Source organism: Rattus norvegicus, chromosome 10 (genome assembly GCF_036323735.1).
Source record: "Rattus norvegicus strain BN/NHsdMcwi chromosome 10, GRCr8, whole genome shotgun sequence".
NCBI classification, from domain to species: Eukaryota; Metazoa; Chordata; class Mammalia; order Rodentia; family Muridae; genus Rattus; species Rattus norvegicus.
In genome coordinates this window covers 94,607,480-94,626,012 of record NC_086028.1, presented here as the reverse complement: position 1 = coordinate 94,626,012, position 18,533 = coordinate 94,607,480, and the positions used below count along the sequence as shown (strand labels likewise).

General features: G+C 46.7%; 1 long non-coding RNA gene across 1 annotated transcript; it reads right to left on the bottom strand.

Annotated features, from left to right (window-relative positions):
• Positions 1-7,179: 7,179 nt before the first annotated feature.
• LOC120095201 (uncharacterized) lies at positions 7,180-17,622 on the bottom strand. The gene is made up of 2 exons (XR_005490506.2): positions 17,215-17,622; positions 7,180-10,109 (listed from the first exon to the last, which is right to left on the bottom strand). It is a non-coding gene; the product is annotated as an uncharacterized LOC120095201 (long non-coding RNA).
• Between the last annotated feature and the right edge of the window lie 911 nt (positions 17,623-18,533).

The following is an 18,533-nucleotide window of genomic DNA, read 5'->3' as shown; positions in this document are numbered from 1 at the left end:
GCTGAAGGCCTTTGTGAACTTCTGTCCCCTTTTATATGATGAAACTCCTTATAAGACACAAGGACGGGGGTGCCAGGCAAGGATAATAATATGGTTGCTAATGTCTTATGGATTTCCGCATACCAGCATTCTTGAAAGTTTTTTTTAAATGTTTATTTTGTGGGGATGTATGGATAAACGGTGTCACGGTGCACATGTGGGGGTCAGAGGACGACTTACAGAAGTGATTCTTTCCTGTTGCTATGGGAGAACATGCAATCGAACTCAGGTTATCAAGCTTGTTGGATAAAGTCATCTTGCTGGTGCCAGCACTGTTTCTTGTTGGGGTTACTGGGGAGGCAGAACCCGAAGTCCATGTGTATAATAGACATCCCTTTAGTTTCACTTTTTATTTCAAGATAGAGTCTTGCTAAGCTGCCCAGGTTGGCTTTGAACTCATGATCCTCCTGCCTCAGCCTACCGTGTGCTAGGATTACAGCACTTGGCTTCTATCACTCTTGCAAGCATTTCTCATGAGCAAACCTTTATCTGGTCCTCAATTCAGCTTAGGAGGCAGCCACTGTTGTTATCCCTACTTGACAACAAGGAAACTGGAACAGGAAGTGGGCCAGCATCCTGGGAGACCCCTTGGATAGAAACAAAGTCAGGGGTGTGAGCTATTGAATCTCATTCCACGAGGCAGCTTAGACAGTATCCGAAAGTCCTTCAAAATCTGGGCTGTGCCCAGCCTACACTGTCTCTTACACCCAGTGGCTCCATCAAGAAATGCAGACACTTCAAAGAGAGGAAAGTTCCCACTGTGCAGCAAAGCCAGGCAGAACCCCATAACTTTGGGGAAGCCTCTAACTCTTGAGGCATCAACACTGAGAAAGCCAGGCCCTTCTGTGGGAAAAGCAAGGATGATAGTGACTGGTCCCCTGCCACAAGAAACCTATACTTACGCATGATTAAATATGCTTTCTGGAGAGGAAGTACCCCATGGTTTAACCAAACTGCAGGGCACCCTCTCCCTCCTAAACACTGTTACAGTGGTTTATGTGGTATGTGCCGTTCTGAAGCTGACCCAAGTCTGTTAGGCCAAGTTCCAAAGTTGTTTGAGTTTTTGGTTATTTTCCAAGCAGGCCTCACTTAAGCCAAGCAGAGCCCACAGCGTAGTGGCTCTGTCCCTGAGCATGTGCACAGCTCAGGGCTGGGGCTGAGGACTCTGCCTTCTCACCCACCACCAGCTCCTTTTGGTGCCTCTTCTCCATTCACTAGCCTCCTCCTTTGAGCCTTCCTGAGTCTCTGGAATGCAACACTTCCTTTCTCCAGGAGAAACACGGTGAACAGGGTTTACCATAATATGCCTGCACTTTCGTCGTGACAGGCAACAAAAGGAATTGCAAGGGCTTGGTAAAAACCCACCCTTGGCTGGCCATCCCATCCCCAACGCAACTCCAGACAGGTGAAAGAAAGACCCTAACCACACACTCATGCAAAGACCTTTGTGGGGGAATCTTATGGTGATGATGGAGAGAGAGAGAGAGAGAGAGAGAGAGAGAGAGAGAGAGAGAGAGAGAGAGAGAGAGAGAGATCAGTAATTAACACCCCATAAAGGACGGTTCTCTGCCTCAGAAATCGCCAGCCTGGATCCTGGTGACTGAAGAAGCGGAGGATTTCATCTCTCTTTGTAGGAGAGATCTTTCAGATCTTTTGAGCGACGGTTGATCGCCTGGATGGATTAGGCTGAGGAGAGCACCTGAGCTCCTATCCCTGGCTTCCTGGACTCTGTCTCCCCACTCCCAACCATGAGATAAGACATCTGTAAACTCACTCTCTGAAACTCTTCCCCCTCCCTCTCAGGCTTGGGCTTTGAAGGAGAGTCGCGGAAAGACCTTCATAGGAGATGAAAATATCTTGCCAGTTGATAAAGGAGCAAGGCCCTCACTGATATCCACTCACTCATGGGGATTAGTGAACCTGAGGAGGTTGGTTTGGCTGGGAGACAGAGGTGAAAAATATGAGGTTCGGATTTTGGATTCTACCGAAAAAGAACCTAAACTCCAAACTTCCTTCATTGGCTACTCATCTGCCACTCCCAGGGGTGTGGGTGCTCAACCACGTACATCCACTCCCAGATCTAGGACGTCCTTCAATTTTAGGGACAATCCCTGCGACTTCTGTTTCAGTCAGGGCACAGCCTACTTGGAGACAGACTTGCTTGCAGGCAGATGCTGAGCTGTCACGGGCACAGTCTGACTTCCACAGTCCAGTTTGCAACCTGGCGTTATGGCTTGAACCAGAAATGCCCTCTGCAGGCTCATGTGTTTGAACTTCTGACTTCCTGCAGGGTGGTGCTGTTTTGGGAGAGTGCGGAATCTTTGGGAGGTGGAGCCTGGTTGGAGGAAGCGGAAGTAGATCTTAGACGGGGCAGACCTTCAGGGTTATAGTCTGGTGCGGCTTGCTGGGTAGTTCTGTTTTGTTTTGTTTTGTATCTTTGTTTCTTAAATTGAGAGAATCTAGGATCATCTGGGAAGAAGGAACATAAACTGAGAAAACGCTCCCACCAGACTGACCTATGGATGTGTGTGTGAGGCATTTTCTTGACTGATGGTTGATGTAGGAGAGTCCCGCCCACTGAAGGTGGGTGGGGCCACCCCTGGGCTGGTGGTCCGGCCTGATATATAGGAAAGCAAACCGAGCAGACCATAGAGAACTAACTAGTAAGCCGTGTTCTTTCATGGTCTCTTCTTTAGCTCAGGTTTCTGCTCCGACTTCCCTTTATGGGGGGCTGTAACCTATGAATCGGGAATAAATTCTTTCCTCCCCAGGTTGCTTTTTGTCATGGTGTCTTATCACAGGGACAGAAAGCAAACTGGGATCGCCTGTTTCCTGCCCCATCTGCGCACTCCGGTCTGCTGAGTAGTGAGCGTGTGGTTTCTACTGCCCAGCTTCTACTGCCCAGCTTCCCCACAGTGATGGGCTGCACCCTTCAAATCTAGGCAAAGTAGATCCCTTCTCCCTTCGGTTATTTTTTTTCTTCTTGTCCTCTTCCTCCTCTTCTCCCTCCCTTCATACCAAAGACCGGCCTCCAGTTCCCCATCCTCTTTTCTCTACCTCCCAAGTGCTGGGATAATACATATGCACCACCAAGCCCAATTCTTATATTTTTGGTTGTGAGCCCAGCCTTTAACGGCTATATCTCTCCAGGCCCCAAGCCCAATTCTTAAATGGCATCTTGTCAGGTATTCGGTCAAAGTGATAAGAAGAAATAACTAATACACCTAGAAAATTGGAGTTTGATTAAGACCCCAGGGGCTGCTTACTGTCTACACCTAATTTTAAGTATCATTTCTCCAGCGATTTACCCAAGGCTGTGGTCCTGAGGTACATACTAGTACTGGTGGTAAGAATATTGAGAAATAGTTATTCCTTGGACTCCAGGGGGGTCTGGAGACATCTTGGATGTCAAATCCTGAAGATGCACAAGCTCTTTATATAAAATGGCTTGGTATTTGTGTAAAATTCATGCACATCCTAGACACACCTTTTCTCCAGGTGCAGTGCATGAACGATACCTAACGTACTACAAATGCTCCTCTTGTCGTCCAGGATTATTAGGGAAGAGAGACAAGAAAAAACGTCCTCGTATATTCCTTATAAGTGACATCTTTTAAAGCAAGTATTTGCTGATTGCTGATTGGTTGGGGCTGACCGCACAGGGGCAATGGCTGATTAACGACCACGGCTTACAGTTTTCTGAGTGCTGCCAGATGGCTTAGCTAGTCTGCCCCACCACGGTGCCTTTTAGGCCTCCCCATAATTCAGGCACCGAAGAGTTAATTCAGGGCCCAGTAGAGCGTCTCTGAGTCCCTGCCCTTGCAGCTGAGGTGCCGTCCTGCTCTGATTGGCTGCTGCCTGTGATCCGCCTTCATCCCCTCCTCTGTATATACCTCTGGCATTGAAGTACACACCAGCTCCCAGATGCACGGAGGGTGGTGGATCGACGTGCATCTGTGTGCACTTTTCAGCGGTCAACCTTGGGTGATGTTCCTTCGGCACCACTAACCCTCTTTTCCTAGATGTGGTTTCTCATGGCCTTAGATTTTGCCAAGTAGGCTAGCTGGCTAATCACTGAGCCCCAAGGGTCCCCCTTTTAAAAATATTTTTATTTTTATTTATATGTGTACACTATTGCTGTCTTCAGACACACCAGAAGGGGGCATCGGATCCCATTACAGATGGTTGTGAGCCACCATGTGGTTGCCGGGAATTGAACTCAGGACCTCTGGAAGAGCAGTCAGTGCTCTTAACCACTGAGCCATCTCTCCAGCCCCTCCCATTCCCCTCCACGAGGTCCTTTAGTATCTGCCTCCCCAGCACTGAAATTATGCTCGTAGGGACAGCACACCTGGCTTTTCTTTTAAAACTTCAGTTCTGAGGAGAGAATATAGGTCCCCATACTTGCAAGACAAAGCACTTTACCAACTGAGACACACACACATCACACACACACACACACACACACACACACACACACACACACACACCATTCAACACAGACAGGACCCTTACCTCCGCCAGCCACAGGATTATTAAGATATCCCAAACTGAGAAAACAAAAAGCAAGCTTGTTAAAATGGTGTGCCCAGTAGAAGTTAATCATTCCAAGCAAGACAGAGACTCGGAAGAAAATATGCCTAGGATGTGACATTCGACGGATGCTCACTAGTGTACTAACTATAGCAGAGTTGGTGCACAGTGAGGGCAGGCGTCTGACTCCTACAGGATCCCACGGCTCCTCCTTTGAGAACCTGTCTCAGTAAGAGTGGAGTGGGGTTGAGAATCTCTGTTTTCTAGGTAGGTGCATAGGCCTGGGCAGAGCTTGTGTAGACCTAGGGGGCAGAGACCTGCACTGGCTGCCTCTGTGTCTTCCTCCCACCACCTCAGCATCACAGATGAACGCTTCTTGTGGCAGAGGGCTGACCCGGACATCCTAGGACTCTCGGCAGCATCCCTGGAGACACCAGAGGACTGCTTCTAGTTGTGATGATGACGTCCACCTCCTGACGGTGGTTGGCTTCTCTGGGAGGCGAAGGGTCCTCCAGTTGGAGCACCAGGTGTATTCTAGAATCCCAAGACAACTGTAGGAGACTCACAGACAACAGTCCAGAAAAGCCCGTGACCCTATATATACGGTGACATATGCGGCAGCTCCCAAGGCTCACCTCTGCGGCTGAGCGCATCTGGGCTGGCTAATTGTATACAAGAAAATCAAGGGTAGCTTTTAACTTCTCTAAAAGAGGTAGCCTGGTCAAAGCCTATTTGAAGACTGCCATGTTTTAAAACTCAACATGACTTAAAACAGAATCCTGTAAGTTCCTTTGCTAAAATACTTTCAGGATGTATTAAGCATAACAATAGCTTGGTACATGAAAACGGCTTTGAAAATCTTTAAAGTGTTCTAAAAGAAAAGGGACTTTTTTTTTTTTTTTGGGCCAGGCATTAAATTGGATGTGAATATGACAGAACTCAAAGACTGTCAAAATAACGAATTTACATCATAAATGCAGCAGCCTTCTTTGTAAAGGCTCTCCCACCACTCAGGAAGGCATTTAATGGTGAGGAAGTTCAAAATGTCGCTGACTCCCACTGGTACAAGAGGGAACCAATCCCCAGTAGAGTCACCAGGCTTCAGATAATGTCTCTGCTTCTTTTTAAGTTAATAAACTGCACTCCTGTCAAATTGCAGATAAATGAAAAGAGATGGCACCATTGTGGTCTCCCACCATCTTGCTAAGAAAGATATCTCCCAATATTTCGGGAGGACCAGTATGCCAAAAAAATATAATATATAATAATAAACTTGAAATAAATCCACCCTGCCGTGACTCTCCCGGATCAAAGACGACGGGATTTCCACAAAAGCACTTGTCTGAAGTTTGCCGTGCTTCCGTTCCGATAGCGGCTCATTAAGAAGCTTCTAATGCGTTTGATTGTTTCAAAGTTACCCATCTGTACGAGTGCGAGATAGGTACAGGGTTGCACCCAAACGCTGAGAAGCCTTTGTGTCCTGTAGGCTTATGTCAATATAATATTTTCCAGAATAATCAGCAGGTAGGGACTGGGGAGGGGGCGGCTTCAAACGGCTCCCCTCTTTGATGGGTGGGTGGACAGCTTTCTAAAGTTACCTTTTAAGGAATCCTAAGTCTGAACATTTTAAAATCTGGCGTCTTTTCTGTTTGACAGCGTAGAGGCGGTGGTCTTTCTGCTGCTCTTTCTTTCTGTATTAATAAGAGGGGGTTGAAACAGGGGTTACGCCACCCCCCCAAGCCTCTGTCCCCATAACTAGATTCTCCAGGATAAGAAACATTGCCATTCACTCATACTCATGGGTTTAATGTCCTTAACACGAGCCCCTTCTTTTTGGCAGGGTTGTTTTTCTTTCTTGAGATCCTCATGCGGGGTTGGAGAGAAGTCTCAGTGTGGATGGAGAGAGCTTGCTGCTCTCCCCGAGGACCTAAACTGGGTGCCCTCCAGCACCTTCGGTGTCTCACAACAACCTGTTAACTTCAGCTCCAGGGGGTCTGACACCCTCTTCTGGCCTTTCTGTGTTCTTGTACACACATGTGCTGACAACACGCACACACACACACACACACACACACACACACACACACACACACACACACACACAATCACAGCCAGTGCATTGAAGAATGCACCAGAAAAATCTCATAAGAGGCCACAGATGAGGACCATTCAACACATCTGTGGAAAGAGTCCTGGTGACTCATACGTGACCCAAAGGATAGGTTAGACCACAAGCAAGGATGAGCTGGCATCAGCCCCGCTGAGGCTCATCAAAGATGGGCAAGTACCTGATCGAAGAAACCCCATGTGCCACCCTGCCCTTCTGGATTAAAAAAAAAAAAAAAAAAAAGAGGATAAAGCTAAGAGTGACTGAACATGTGGGAACAGCCCCATAAGCTAGGGGTGGGTAAAAAGAGATGCCACTTTTCTGTAGGGCAATTAAAACCACATACACATTGCACCAAAATGTGTGCATTGCACACCTAAGAATGTGTTCCAATAGAAGCACACAGACACGCAGAATTTAGACATGTGTGTTACTTGCCGTATTGATGAGAAATTTTAAACTCCCTAGATGTCCCCCCCCAAAAAAAACCTGAATATTTCTTATAAGTTGTAGATGCTGAACTGCCTTTATTCAACTGTGTACGTTGAGCATAGAACGTATGTTTATGTGTGAGTATTTAGCATGTGACATACTATGAGCCAGGACCTATGACACACAAAAGAATACTTAGCCAGAGAACACAATTCAAACTACAATTAAGACAAAAGGCCATCTGCAGCTTGATGCGTGCGGAGCTAACATTATTTGGTAATTAAAACACAAGCATTCACATAGAAGAAGGGGATAGAGGCTCAGGCTGCTATCGCAAGATATGGTAGTAGACGACGGGTGGCTTAAACAGCAGGAAGTTACTCTTTCATGCATGGAGGCTGAAAACTCCCAGATTAAGGTGTCAGCTGACTTTTCCTGCTGAGGACTTTCTTCCTTGCTTATGGCCACCTTCTTGCTGTGTCTCGTGTTATCTGTGTGTGTGTGGCGTGTGTGTGTGTGTGTGTGTGTGTGTGTGCGCGCGCGCGCGCGCGCGCGCGCGCGCATGCATGAATGTGTTCAGACAGATCTCTGCTTCTTTATTCTCTTTTGAGTTCTTGTCATCTTTTTTCCCCCCTGAGACAGAGTCTCAGGTTGGCTTCGAACTCTGTAGTTGTGAAGGACCTTGAACTTCCAGTCCTCCTGCCCCTGCCTCCTGAGCTCTGGGATTACAGGCGTGTCCTATCATGACTGGTTTATGCAATGCTAGGCATGAAATCAGGGGCTTCATGTGTGTGCAAGGCAAGCACTTTTACTGAGCTTCATTCTTTCTTTTTTCTTCTTCTTTTCTTTTCTTTTTTCTTTTTTCTTTTGTAACCAAGGCTGGCTGGCTTGGAGCTTCCCGGGAGTGTTAGGGTTACACCACCACACCCAACTTTCTTCCTCCTTTAAAGGTGCCCATCCTATGGGTTAGAGCCCCACCCCATGACCTCATTCCATTTAATTTTTTTTCTAAAGCCCTGTCTCCAGATACAGTTCCATTTTGTGAAATGTATTCTGCATATGAATTTGAGGCCGAGGGGAAGGAGGTTGAAATCGGTCTGTAGGAAGATCACGCCGTTGACAGCAACTCTAGTTAAGTGATCGTTGCTATTGTCTATGTGAGCGAAAAGCCTCAGCCATAAGCCTGGGAACTGGGACACTTAGTGTCCAGTTGGTGGCACTGTTTAGGAATGGGGAGAAGGCTTAGGGGGTGCAGCCGTGCTGGGAGAAGCATGTGTGTCGCTGGGAGCAGGGTTTGAGAGCCTTGTGGCCTTGCTTTACAGCCAGCTTGTGTTCCCTGCTTCATGCCTGTGATAAAAGGTGATTTCTCAGCTTTCTGCTCCTGTTGCTATAGCTGGCCCTAGCGACCATGCTTCCTGACCCTGGGAGACCATTACCCCTCTGGACTAAACCAAGATGAACACCTTCCTCCATATAGCGCTTTTGCTCACAGTGTTTTATCTCAGCAACGGGAAACTAGCTAATACACAATGCCTATATGTTGAAGGATGGGTCCCCAGTTGGTAAAGCCATTCATCAGGGACACCCGGGTCATGAGTGTTCTATCTTTATTTATGGGTTGACCCCTAGGTGAATTCAGGGCTAAAGGGACTGTTAGGAGATGTGCCCTGGGAAGAGACAACCCCCATTACCTTTTATTTTCTGGCTGTTGTAAAGTGAATATCTGGGTCCCGCCATACCCTCCCACTACCCTGCTCTGTCATGGCACTTGTGGTAAAATGGTGCAATCTCTCAGCTGCCTGTTCCTTACCTCAGCACAGAGCTAGCTCACTCTGTACAGAGACCTCTAAAACCATGAGCTAAAATAAATCTTTCCTCCTTTGAATTTCTCTTCTTGGGTTTTTGTCAGTCACAGAACTGGCCGGCCAGCAGAAAGATGACAACAAAGGATTCTTGGGTCTTCTCTCAGCAAATCTTTTTATAGCATACATATGTCTTTGGGGAAATAAGAAAAAAAAATGTTTCTGAACATCAAACCTTTTTGCTACAAGTGACTTTAATCCATTTTATCTGAATAAATCCTAAAGGCCTCACCTCTGGAAAGTCCCTTGACCCCATCCCTTGATGTGTAGGATACCTTCACTACAACATGTAGCCCTGTCTCCTTCTGCTCTGGTTGGCCTGAGACATGCCCAGGTCACAGATGCTCTAGGACCGATATCCCCAAATGTATGTTTGGCCATGTGTGCTGGCCATGATTGGTGGATGGAACCCTTTCTGCAGCCACACTACTTAGAACCAGAACCAAAGCACATGAAGGAAGGCGCTGGTAACTTGATAACCAGTGCTCAGAACTTCGTTTAGCAGGATCCCAGCGGGTCCACAGCATGAAAGTCTGAGAGGAGAAAGAACTTCACCAGCCTGGAACGGGCTGAAACTTTGAAGCCAAACCATGAGGTGTGATTTCCAAGTGGGTGGCCCAGACAGGGAGTCTCCGCTTGCCTCTCAGTCCCACACCCCTCAAGCAGGGGAGCCTAGAGGTTCATCACTGTGTCAGACTCAAGGACAGGATCCAGCCCAGACACCATGATTCACTATTTGCTCTTCAGGATTTTTGTCTTTCTGGAATTGGCCCCAGGGGAGTTTTCAGTATTGTCATCTTATGTGCACCTTCCCAAGCAGGAGGTCTTCCCCTAGCCTCCCTGTACTGGTCACTTCAGGTACTACTTCAGGCAACCCATTTGTCTCTGTGACTTCGAAAGACTCAACAGCTTCCAAGTTGAAATGAAAGGATCTGTTGCACCTGCAGATCTTTAAAGGGACTCTCTCTTGTTTGCTGTGGTGACCCTGGCGGCTCTCACAGTGTCTGGCAATAGGATCCACGTGTAGAGAAAGAATTGTAGCAACACAGACATTAAAACCACGTAGTCCAAGAGATGGGCCAAGTCACAGTATGGGTGGCAGGCAACAGCTCTCATCAGCTTAGCCAGGGGAACTCCTGGAAGGGGGAAACAAGAGCAACAGTGTCACTAGATATTCTGGGGGCAAAGAGGAGATATAGAGGACCATTCACCTCAGACCTTGGGGTACGCAGTAGGTGCTTGATGTCTTCTGGGTGACTAAAGAAAGTAGAACATGAACTAGCGTGGGTGAAAGTGGTTTTCAAACTATAGAGAAACTTCATGAGACTTAGCTATTTGGTCATTACCACCTTCTCTGCTCACTGGATCTGCAGTTAGATGACACTAGCAGCCTCTTCTGCTGCTGCCACAGAAGAGGTGGAGCTCAAAGCCCGACTGTGGGGACCTCCAGGCAGCCAGGTTTGAAGAGGGCACAGCCTGGAGGTGGAGGGAGAGAGCCCTGTGTCTTCATTTAGGTAAAGCCAGTAGCTGACTGACTGCACAAGCCTGCTTTGACTTCATGTCAAGAAGCGATGGTTACCTCATTTTTTCCTTTTCTTGGGGGTTACTTAGCATCTGATGCTGTCTCGACTAACATGCAGTAGCAGAGGTCCTCCATGTTGCAGATTCAAGAGGTTCCTAGAGACTGTACAATGAATCAAGCATCCGGAAGCAGGGTGCTGGAGCCCTGGACACTATTCATAAGCAGAGAGGGTAACTTGAAAAGCCCTTTGAGAGCTTGTAAACCTGTGGCCCTGATGATGGTCCTAGGGGTCCAAATGGCCCCTGTGAAGACAGAGGGAAGTCACACTTAAGAGAACGACTATGGAGGATTTCAGCCTGACTGGAGCAGAGGATATTGACAAGGAGGCAGCAGTTGGAGACCGGCAGGGAATACTTACTGGCTCTAGTAGACAGACTATTGAAGCCATGGGATTCGATCTTAAGGATTCTAAGATGAGCTGCTGGCATGATTCCCAATTAGACCTTACAGAGAATAGCCAAAGGACCTGGACAAGGAAGGGAAGTAAAGCCTCTCTCCAAGAGCTCCAAAGGATGGAGGGTATCGTTTTGCATGCTTGCTTTGTGGATTCACTACAAATGCCTGGTTCAATTCCAAGGTCCCAAAACAATGCTTTCAGGAGAGCGCCTTGGTTCCTCACGAAGTAAATACACAGATTCCTGAGAGCAGGCCAGGCTTAGGCCATTGCAGTTCCGTTTCCCTCGGTCCTAATAGTCTAGCACGCCAAGGACATGCGATGGACGCTAATAATCAAGCTTTGTACGGCATCTGGCAAAGGCACTCATAAAATCCAGGGAGATTACAGGGCCTGGGAAATGGTGCAATTAGTTAGATTTATGGCCGGCTGACAGATTGTACCCAAAGGATGCTGATAAACAGGATATAGAATCTGCTAAATGGAGACCTTCAGGAATGAGACAGATATCGTCAATAAGTAGGAGTGGGCTCTGTGCCCGATAACAGGGGACAGTTGGGACAGAGGCCAAGTGGAGAGCCTGTGTATCGACTACCAGATGTGCTCATCGCACAAGTCCCAGGTAGAGTGCACGGTCTACAGCCTACATAACTGTATACAGCTGTTCCAGCTGTTAGGTTGTGGTTCTGGTGTTGACATAGCTTCAATCGTTCAGGAGAAGCTTTAAAAAAAAAACAATCCAGTGTTGGCCACTAATTCAAAGGTAAAATAAAAAAGAAGCATAAAATATTATTCACTCCAAACACAGCACATCTGCAGGCCTCATTTGGCAGCCAGGCCATCAATATGTGAACTCTGACCCCAGAAAGATTTTCAGTAGCACGGGGCTGTGACATGTGTCCACTACTATTCAACATGTTTATCAATGACTTGGATTAAACTCCAGAAAGTATGAGGATCAAATTGATTACTGATCCAAAGCCAGAGAGGCAGCTGAATGGCCAACTCTTGATTCTCAATCCTTTCAAGAGACTAGGGCTAGGTTATGCAAGAGGAGCACTGGGGTAAACAAACATTAGATCATGTCCTTGGGCAGGGTGTGAGGGGGACAGGGACCGATCCATACAAGAACACATGACTTAGCAAAAGCATGTGGTAAGAGGGGAAATGCTGTAGAGTTTCTGTTGCCCACAGATCAGCAAACACACATCGTTGAGATGCGGTTGCCAAGATGAGAAGGAATTTTCAGCTTCACCAGGGGGAACAGATCCCGTTCTGCTGGGGCCAGCAGCAGCTGGAGCTGTGCCCTTGGTTCTGGGAAAGCTCAGAGATGGATGACTGAGAGATCTGCAGCAAGGAGGGCAAAGGGATTCAATTCAAATGGAGAGTGATCTGCTAAAGATGTTAGGGCTTCCTCCTCTCTAAGAGAGCAGCAGTCCTGGCCTGTAACTCCTGGGCTCTGCTATCTGGGGAGTTTCAAATGGATGTCTCAGATAACACCAAAGGAGGAGGAAGAGGAGGAGGAGAAGGAGGAAGAGAAGGAAGAAGAGGAGGAGGAAGAGGAGGAGGAAGAGGAGGAGGAAGAGGAAGAGGAGGAAGAGAAGGAGGAAGGGAAGAAGAAGAAAGAAGAGGAGGAAGAGGAAGAGGAGGAAGAGGAGGAAGAGGAGGAGGAGGAGGAAGAGGAAGAAGAAGAAGAAGAAGAAGAAGAAGAAGAAGAAGAAGAAGAAGAAGAAGAAGAAGAAGAAGAAGAAGAAGAAGAAGAAAACCTTCCAAAGAGCCAGAGTTTAGTCAACCCTTCAGACACTGTACAAATGTGTCTCAGATTTGGGGAAGGACTACCTCACCCCTGTAGACAGAAAGTTGGGAGCAGAAGGATAGAAGTGATCTGACTGTGAAATGGGTGGCCATTAGAGACTCAGGACACAGCTGATGGGATGCAGAAAAGGCCCAGGTGAAAGTTAGCTGTGACATACATACATTCATTCATTCATTCATTCATTCATTCATTTATTTATTTATTTATTTATTTATTTGTTAGAAACCATTAAAACTAAATAGCCACGTACGAACTTCTAACTTGGGCTGTAAGGAACACCGTATCAAGGGAGGAGGGGGCCAAGGCCAGTGGGGACTTAGGAGACGTCAACAAGACAAACCAGTTTCAAAGGTGGGGTTTCTCCACCGAGGACCTCAGGAGACACCTCATCTTTTTCTGCCTCATGTAGCTCAGTGAGCCACACTTCCACAAAGGTGACTTTTCTCTCCAAGTCATGAGAACACTCTCCAATCTAAAACGTAAGAAACAGTTCTTCTCTCAGAATGGACTGGGATCTCTACGCAAAACATTGAAATACAATGTTGTCTTCCAGTGTTTGGAGGAAAAGTCCATTCTAGTGTTCCAGAGGAAAGAGGCGATCTTGGAATGCCAGGTGATTGCCTGCGGTCCTGGAGGTCTAAGTCTGTTCTAGAAAGTGTCACAAAGGCGAGAACCCCCGAGGCATGAGTCAGCAGACTCTGGGTGAGGTACAGAACCCCAGCAACAGACTGAGTTCAGATTCTTTGCTGCTTCACAACTCTTCACACCAAATATCCTGCTATAAAACAAATGGCCTTTGCATTAAGAACTAGCATTATCCTTGGCACGATAGAACATTTCTGTAATCCCTGCATCATCCACGAGGCTGAAGGAGGACATTTTTGACTCTGAGGCTGGCTTAGATTTATACAATGAATTGAAACATCAGCATGGGCTATAGAGTGAAACCTCTCTCTCTCTCTCTCTCTCTCTCTCTCTCTCTCTCACACACACACACACACACACACACAGAGAGAGAGAGAGAGAGAGAGAGACAGAGACAGAGACAGAGAGACAGAGAGGCAGAGACAGAGAGACAGAGAGAGACAGAGAGAAATAACCTGTAGACCATAAACATGAACATTGACTTTGTTCATCACAAACAATCCAGGTTAGCAATTCAGTGGTGTATGCTCACAGCAGGCAGGAGTTAGCCTGTAGGCTAGGGACAATTTCTATTGCCACACCATTAATGTGACCTTCAACCAGAGATGGAATGTCACCACAGTTGTGCACATCACCACCATTTTCCTGGGTGCAAGACCATCTCATTCCACTTCTGTCCTTAGCACTCAGCCTGGCCTATCATTGTAACAGAAAGCTTCTGGGGTAGTACCCAGTTATCCCTGGATTCTGATAATCACATCCATGCACACGGTTGATGGGGCCAACATGAATGAGGGTGACTCACTGGTGAGTAAGATATTACAGAAATGACAATTGTGATTCTTCAGGCAAGGTCACCAAAATACTCTTGTTTTGTCTTGGCAGCATCTCAGCCTACTGAGGGCAGGCCAGTCACCATGTTGTAAAGACACTCAAGCAGGCCTCTGGAGAGGGCCACACGGTGAGGGACTGGGGCATCCTGCCAACCCGTGAGTGGAAGCAGATTCTGAAGACTGAATCGAGTCCGTGTCACATGACCTCATGAGCTCTGTCTCATGTGGGACCCTGATCCAGGACCACCAAACCAAACTCTGGAAATCATGGTCCAGAGAAAGCAGAAAAGATAATATTTATTGTCATTTAAGTTGCTCTACTTTGAGTGATTGGCTACATAGAAAAATACCATTTATGCATCCTGGGTAAATGCTTGATGCATGGAGCCAATAAGGAGCAGGCAACAGAGCAATATATCTGATTATACCTGGATATAACCCAGTAGCCACTGTGGCTCAGCTCTGCTAAGACAAAACTGCCCATGCCTTATACAATGCACCTCAATTCCAGTCTACAACAAAGGAAGACGGCCGATAGCCCAATGTGGCTCTCACTCCACCTACAAAACTTATTTCCCCTCCAGCCCACCAGGAAAGATGTTTCCCTCAGAGGCCCAGATGCCTGACGTTCATTTCAAACTCCAACCTTATACATGTTCTTTACCCATTTGGAAGATTCTCCCCCGATTTCTCTACCCGGTTCTTTCGGCTCATATTTCCATAAAACATGGCCACGAAAGTTCCTGCCATCAACAGGGGAATCCTTATAAATACTCAAGGGATTCAGGAACCACTGTCCACAGGGTAGAATTCTGTACAATCATTGGATGGCCTACGGCATGTCTTGGACTCTAGTTCTAACAGGTGTTAGAGCATTTGTTAGGGTGAATGAGGAACCCTGGGTTCCATCCCCAGCACTATGGAGACAGGAGGAGAGGGAGGAGAAAGAAGAGCGAGGGGTCCTGCCAAAAGCAATTCATGGCAGGCAAGGAGCTGTGTTCATGACAATGCACTGCTGATTAAAACAAGAAGGCAGCTCTGATGGGCACAGGCAGATAACTTAGTGCATGATGTGCCTGCTGTACAAGCATGAGAACCAGGGTTTAGATCCCTGGTACTCGGGTCAAAGCCAGGCTGCCTGTGATCCCAACACTTGGGAAGGTGGAGACAAAGGACCATGCTAGCTAGCAAGACTAGCAGATGCAGTGAGCTCTGGGTTTGGCCAGAGACCTTGGCTCAGGGAATAAAGTGTGGAGTTAACAAGGAAGACGCTCCATTCCTACCTCTGGCCTCCATATTCACCGTCTCGCCTGCACACAATACACCCACATGTGCAAACATGCATACACACACACAACATAATACTTACTACCCATGTGATAGATAGATAGATAGATAGATAGATAGATAGATAGATAGATAGATAGAGATAGATAGATAGGCAGGCAGGCAGACAGATAGAATGACAGGTAGAATGACAGATGATAGATAGATAGATAGATAGATAGATAGATAGATAGATAGATAGATAGATAGATAGGCAGGCAGGCAGACAGACTGACAGAATGAGAGAGAGAGATAGAATGACAGGTAGAATGACAGACAGACAGACAGACAGACAGACAGGGCAAACAGCTTCTAAGAGAACAGACCTATATGAGCAAATATATTACAAGTACTTATTATTTATATTATTAAGTATGTTGTCATTGTGTATATAATATACGAATGATAAAAATACACCCCCATGCACAGCCAGATAGATATAAACAGACTGAGAGGGAGCATCTGGTTCTCCAAATGTGTGGGGTTTGCATGTGTATATTCAATCAACTGGGGAAAATATTTGGGGAAAAATCATGTCTGTGTGGAGCACCGAAGGGCCCTTTTTGTTATTACTGTCCCCCAAACAATACAATACGACAACTATTTACATAGCTTCCACATTGTATTAGAGATTACAAGTGATCTGGACATGTTTAAAGTGCACACAAGGAAGGGCCAGGTTATATGCCAATATTATATCATTGATATGAGATTCGAGCTTCCCAGATTTGGGGGCACACAGGGATAAGGTTTTATAGAACCAAGTCCACACGCTAAGCGAGAGACACCTATGTTCAGAAAATGCCGATGACTTTTCTCATATAAGATGATATGGCTAATTCTTTAAGAGTAGTGTTTTGTTTTTTTTGTTTTTTTTTTTTTTGTTTTTTGGTGTGTTGGTGTTTTGGGTTTGGTGGTGTGTGTTTGTTTGTTTGCATTCTGTAATATCCAAGTCTGTTCACTGTGTGTGCACTTATTGCTTATGATCAGAATAAACTCAGATTGTTTTTCCCAAGAGAGAAACATATGGCCGATTGCCTCAGCTCCAGGAGGGACCCTGCTCAGGGAGGCTGGAAGAACAAAGAAACACTCCTGCCCCTGATCCTTGTGATCCCCCACAGACACAGAATAAAGGCTAACAGGGAGCAAGGACCTGGCTAGGCTCCCACCGGCATGTGGCCCAGGGGCCACCATCTGGAATGGAAGGTCAGAGCCTTTTCCTTCCAACACAGCTGGAGTGGGATGGACCAGAGGTTGGGAGAGGAGGAAGAAAGCACAGAGATACAAAACTAGGTCATCAGGAAGTTGGGGAAATAAACAAGGGGTTCCTGTGGAGGGGGGTCCCTTTGATCCCAGGATGGGAATAGGAGAGACCAACTCTGGGAAGAGTGACCGGGTCTCTCTGACATCCTTGGTCCTCAGCAGGCTGACACAGTTAGAGCCTTAGAAACAAGCAGCGAGGAAGGGATGGAGCCCACCAGCCTCCCTCCCTCCCTCCCTCTCTCTCTCTCTCTCTCTCTCTCTCTCTCTCTCTCTCTTCACCCAACTCACAGTGGCACCGACCCCCCTCCCCTCCACCCTACCCCCACCCCCGCCTACTCCCCTGTCCTATGGCCTGCCACATAGCCCTAAATGATGTCCTTACCTGACACCAGCCATGGCAGTACCCTTTCTTCATCTTTGTGTGACTGGCTCTCTGCAAAGTGTGTTTACATCTCTGTCATTCAGAGCAGAATAGTCTGTGTTAGACTTGGCTGTTGAAATAAGTATAAAAGATTGCATTGTACTAAACACAGCCCGAAATGCACTCACTGTCTTATCCATGAGTGGGCATATGGTGACTAACTGTACTCACACTGTTGGGCAAGGTCACAACTACTGTTCCCCATCTCCCTTCTACCTTCTGTACGGAAATGCTCCCCATCAAATAGACTTCTCATTTCCCACTGTCTACAGACTGTGAAGGTGCCACTGGTTTCCTCCTCCTCCTCCTCCTCCTCCTCCTCCTCCTCTTCCTCCTCTTCCTCCTCTTCCTCCTTCCTCCTCCTCCTTTTCTTCCTCCTCTTCCTCCCCCACTTCATGAATTTGGCTACTCCAGAGAACTTCTATGTAGGCTCCTACAGCATGTGTCCTTTTGAGGCGGACTTGTTTAATTTAGAAAATGTCCTCACAGTTCACCTATACTGGAGCATAGGTCAGAATTTCCTTACTTCTCAAAATCAGAATAATATTCCACTTTTGTACAGACTACAATTTGTCTATGATGGACACCTGAGTTGTTTCCACCTTTGGTTTATAGCACTACTTATAATGTTGGTGTGTGTGTGTGTGTGTGTGAGAGAGAGAGAGAGAGAGAGAGAGAGAGAGAGAGAGAGAGAGAGAGATTATGACTATAGGAAACTGCATCAGTTACTTTTTTCCATTGATGTTACAAAGTCCCTGAGAAAGGCAAACTAAGGAATGAAGGAAGGAAAAAAGAAAGAAAGGATAGAAAGAGGGAGGGAATGAAGGAAAGAAGGATTAAAATAAAAATGGAAGGAAGGAAGACAGAGGTAAGGAAGGAAAGGTTTATTTCAGCTCACAGTCTGAGGGGACAGCCCCTCATTGTGGGTTGTTCTGTTTTGTTTTGTTTCAGAACTCCATGCTTTGCCATTGTGGGGATCCCTTGCCACTTGTCCAAGTAAGATCTGAGAAAAGGGCCTCCCTGCTCATGCCTCCTGAATGCATCTGAAACTAAATCAGTGGTCTTATTAGTTTGGTCTTATTAAACATTTACTGAAGTTGACAGAAAAAAATATCAGCCCCAAAAGTCCACACCCAAACCCATAGAACCCAAGAACACATTGTCTAACACAGGAAAGACGGTGAGAATGAGTAAATTGGGAACTTTGAGATGAGACTATCCAGCATGTGCCGAGTACCTCAGGATCATCACATGACCCATAAAGGAAGAAGGTGGGGAGA